General features: G+C 40.9%; 1 pseudogene; it reads right to left on the bottom strand.

Annotated features, from left to right (window-relative positions):
* Nucleotides 1–1373: 1373 nt before the first annotated feature.
* LOC125506248 lies at nt 1374–2486 on the bottom strand (annotated as a pseudogene).
* Nucleotides 2487–5003: the final 2517 nt, after the last annotated feature.

Genomic DNA, 5003 nt, shown 5'->3' on the forward strand with positions numbered 1-5003 from the left:
TCGGCGTCGATATGAAAGAAAAACAGATCATGCGCTATTGATTAAGATTACGTCCTAAATAGCATTATAGAAATCGTTAACATATAAAATAACATCTTATTCAGATTTTACACATATTTCTAATCAAATTCCATATATAACATGTTAAATTTATTGTTAGGGTTTAAACGATATGGATATTGTTAAAAAGCATTTGAAATGTAACGCGGGTAGCCCAATTATCAAGGGGTTTCCTGTAAAGCGAAACCTGACTTAAAACTGTCCTGCATGTTCATTATGAGAAACAGCAGTATGTTTTCAGGAAAAACAAAAAAAATGACTTAAAATTGGACTGTGGGTTGATTATCAGAAACATCAAGGGTTTTATGCAAAATAGTATGATGGACTAAGAATATCTATTTCCTTTATTAGTAGGTATAGACTACCATGACATGATGAATATATCTGAAGTTTCCTCTAAAAAAATAGAAGGCATCCATATCATAACTCTGTGCACAGACCAATGAACTATAATCGAAAAAATGAGCTTGCTACAAAGCAAGGGGGGGGGGGGGGGGGGGGGGGGGGGGGTAATTTCTACTCATTGATGGTACGAGTAAATCTTAACCCTTGCACTAGCACAAATAAGGTAGAACTTAAAGATAAGAATTGACTCGAGGCAATGTATGAGGAAAACCTCACATAATAAAAAAAATGGGAGATCAATCCTTTTGTCAGTCCAGAAGCTACACCGTCTCAGCCTAAATATTTAGCCAACACTTCGGCTGACATTATATCCCCAGATTTGGAGAGGTGAATGTAAAATTTAACAGCAATACATTTTGGAGTGTACATTTGATATGGCATGATTCAAATAACCTAAGAAATAAGGATTCGTTGGAAATGGTACGGGCGTCTAGGAAAGAGGAGAAGGTGCGGATGAACCATCGTGGGCACCAATTCCATTTGACAACTCTTACATGCTTACATGTTGCCATGGACAGTCTATTGTGCTTAAAACTTCTATTTGGAAGGATGACCATTAGGATCGCTAGAAAAAATTATGATTTTAGGATGAAAATAATTGTCTATTTCAAAAGATATTGGGCCAGTCTCATCTAAAAATCAGAACAACCAAAAAAATCCTAAGGTTCCAGTTTTGACTCTGAAAATAGAGCCCACTAAAAGCGGGAAACATTTGTATGTTTTAAAAAAAATCAATGCGTGTCGACCTTCTCTGCGGTCGCTGGATGTGAGTTTGATAAATGGCCCACAACTCAACTCCCTCCCAGGCGCAATAGGCAAATGTTTCTCCAATTGCAACATGGATTGTGTTTCAACCGGCAAGCTCAACATGACTTATATTGCAGACCGGGGTTGGATGACGGATTTCCCGAGCACAACATGGATCATGGTGCAACCGAGGAGTGCAACATGACTCGTGTTGCAAACAGGTCCGGTCAATGCACTGTCACAAATATTTTTTCAAACGCAACATGGGTCATGTTGCAGCCGGCAAGCGCAACATGGCTCATTTTGGAAACTGGCGGGTCACACTAACAGCTTTCACGGGTGGAATCCAACGGCTCTGGATGAGATCAATCCGGTCACCGGCGGACATGCAACTCCCCCCTTTAATAAACAGGACCGAATTTGTTTTTGCACAACAAGAGAACATCCTTGCCTGTCAAAAGAAAGGGAAAAAAACACCTCGGTCGAATGCTAGTGATTTTTCACAACGAAAATGATGGTATTTGAACAAATGATTCACAAAGGAAGTTGCCGCGATTGATCGGTTCCAGTGCTAGTGATGCATCTGGTCAAGAATCACGGTGAGCGCGAGGATGAATGCCTGCTCGACGCCGGGGTTGATCCTCGCGGTATACGTGTGCCTCCCGAGGAACGCGCCGCCAGCCGTGCTCTGGCGGCTGATCTGCGCGATAACGGCGCAGTCGGAGTCGTCGCCTCCAGCAGAGACAGTGCACGCGCCGGCGTAGTAGCTGCCAGCCTGCCACCGATGGCGAAGTCCGGGACCCGCTCGCTGGAGCCGTTGCCGGCGAGGAACACGCGCACCTTGGTCCTGGCGAGCTGCACGGGCGCCGTCTTCACCGCGACGAAGAGCAGGTTCCTCCGGCTGGTGCTGTCCCCCCTGTACGCCTCCCACCTCGTGCTCGCTAAGTAGGGTGGGGTCCTGCAGGGTGAGCAACGGGGCGGCGCGACGCCGCGTCGAGGAGCGGAGGAGGAGGGAGCGGTGCTGGAGGAAGCTGAACACGGCCGCCTCCACCTGCATCACGGCCGCGCCGCGGGCGTCCGTGACGGTGAAGTCGCGCCCCGTCACGCTGATCGTCTTGGTCACCGCGAACGCCGTGGCGGCCGGCGCGCAGAACCGCGAACCCACCACCACCGCCGCCTCCGGTGTCGTCTCTACCAGCTCGCCGCCGCTCATGACCGCGCGCGTGGAGGATGATTGCTTGGGTTATGTACGTGTCTACGTGCTGAGTGGTCGAGGCTTGATCGCTTAGGATGGAGGATGGTTGAGACGGGCATGCATGTCATACTCCCTCCGTTTTTATTTACTCCGCATATTAGTTTTGGTCAAAGTCAAATTTTATAAACTTTGACAAAGTTTGTAGACAAAAATATTAACATATACAATAAGAAATCAACACCATTAGATTCATTATCAAATGTACTTCCACATAGTATAAATTTGTTATGGTAAATATTTATATTTTTTTTTATAAACTTGGTCAAATTTTAGAAAGTTTAATTTCAGTCAACTTTAATATGCGAAGTAAATAAAAACGGAGGGAGTATAACGAAGTATTATGGTCTCTGGCCGGTTTGACTGTGACGATGACAACCACGACTGCGTCCGCCAACTTTGAACGTACAAGTTGATTTTGGTTCCTGTCAATATCAATTGGCCCTATGTATGCTTAGTCGTCAACCCGCGTATTGAATAAGTATAAAAAGACCTTTATTTTGTGTATAATAAATTAATAATAGAACTATTTTAACTTCATGATACACATTTGAATTCTTTTTGGGATACCCATTTCAAATATTAGACATGTAATATAGTCTGCGGTGTTTCTACGGAAACGAATAACATTTCTCCAAAGAGTTTGCAAAAAATGCATTGCCCTGTCTTTGTGTGTTTCCAATTTTTGCCACAACTATGTTATGACTTAAAAAATTTATTAAGACGTGGGTAATTTCAAATATTCAAGTCTCTTTTTTGCGGGAAAAATATTCAAGTCTTACAATTGTACACTACTTACTTCTATATAGCAATCCCATATTTGTGGTTCGCGTGTAGACAATATTTTATCAGTTATAGGAAAGGGTCCATGAAATGTTTAGAAAATATGGCCTAGACCACTGTCTCTGCCATACGTAGCAGCACATAGAATCAACAAAGACTAAATCTATATATGCAAAAATGTGATTATTATCCTCACAAAAATGTGATTATTAAAGTAATCTCTAAGGACACGTCGATCTATTAAGAGGAATAGGTTAAAGCGTCTAATTGTATACCAATGATACAGGGGGATAAAACTATCATAGTTCAATCCTTGAACATACAATAGCTTGCTTCAAAAAACATACTATAATTCTGATAAACTAAGGTTCACACACAACCTTTCATAAATTCATTAGTGGAAGTACATCCGTTGTATTTCTAATAGAGAAACGTGAAAGCTCGGATGAATCTTGTCATTGCATCCCAAATAATTTTAAGGATTCTCGAATCCACAGAGTTAATATAAAGTTTTCAGTTGTACACAATAAACTAAGAAAATATGTCATTATTTGAGATGAAGTTCCAAGAAAGAGAGAGAAAAATACAATAGAGGAGCAAACTTGGTATTAAGCTGAGTAAATATGCCATTATCTGAAAATCTCATGTTTTATAATAGCTTCATGCATTTAGTAAACTCGAAGATGAGATAAACAATGTATTAAGAATTTGAAAGGTAATCGAGTCTGTAAATTATCATGAAGGCACATTGTTCATTTCCAACTTCACTATTACAAAGGTTCATACATGGTGCCAAAGTATTGAAAAATCATTATAAATTCCATGAAGGATCACACTACCTACTCAATACTTTCATGCAGAAAATTTGGATGAATCACTTTAAGTTTTTTTAAGCAAAAACAATCTACCCAGTACAAACTCTAATTGAGAGGGAACATTTAAATGAAGAACTACTATGAAGTTTCCTAGCCTAGCAAACAGAAAGAACACAATGGCTACATGTTAAACTATCTAATTTAGATTCCATTCTATTTCCACATAAATTTTAACGCTGTGGTATTGTTGGGTATTCAGGTAAAAAGAATGTGGGACATATCACTTGGGAAGTGAAGGAAATATGCCCTAGAGGCAATAATAAAGTTATTATTTATTTCCTTATATCATGATAAATGTTTATTATTCATGCTAGAATTGTATTAACCGGAAACATAATACTTGTGTGAATACATAGACACACAGAGTGTCACTAGTATGCCTCTACTTGACTAGCTCGTTGATCAAAGATGGTTATGTTTCCTAGCCATTGACATGAGTTGTCATTTGATTAACTGGATCACATCATTAGGAGAATGATGTGATTGACTTGACCCATTCCGTTAGCTTAGCACTTGATCGTTTAGTTTGTTGCTATTGCTTTCTTCATCACTTATACATGTTCCTATGACTATGACATTATGCAACTCCCGTTTACTGGAGGAACACTTTGTGTGCTACCAAATGTCACAACGTAACTGGGTGATTATAAAGGTGCTCTACAGGTGTCTCCGAAGATACTTGTTGGGTTGGCGTATTTCGAGATTGGGATTTGTCACTCCGATTGTCGGAGAGGTATCTCTGGGCCCACTCGGTAATGCACATCACTTAAGCCTTGCAAGCATTGCAACTGATGAGTTAGTTGCGGGATGATGTATTACGGAACGAGTAAAGAGACTTGCCGGTAACGAGATGGAACTAGGTATTGAGATACCGACGATTG

The sequence above is a fragment of the Triticum urartu genome, chromosome 5 (assembly GCF_003073215.2).
Source record: "Triticum urartu cultivar G1812 chromosome 5, Tu2.1, whole genome shotgun sequence".
In the NCBI taxonomy this organism is placed as follows: domain Eukaryota; kingdom Viridiplantae; phylum Streptophyta; class Magnoliopsida; order Poales; family Poaceae; genus Triticum; species Triticum urartu.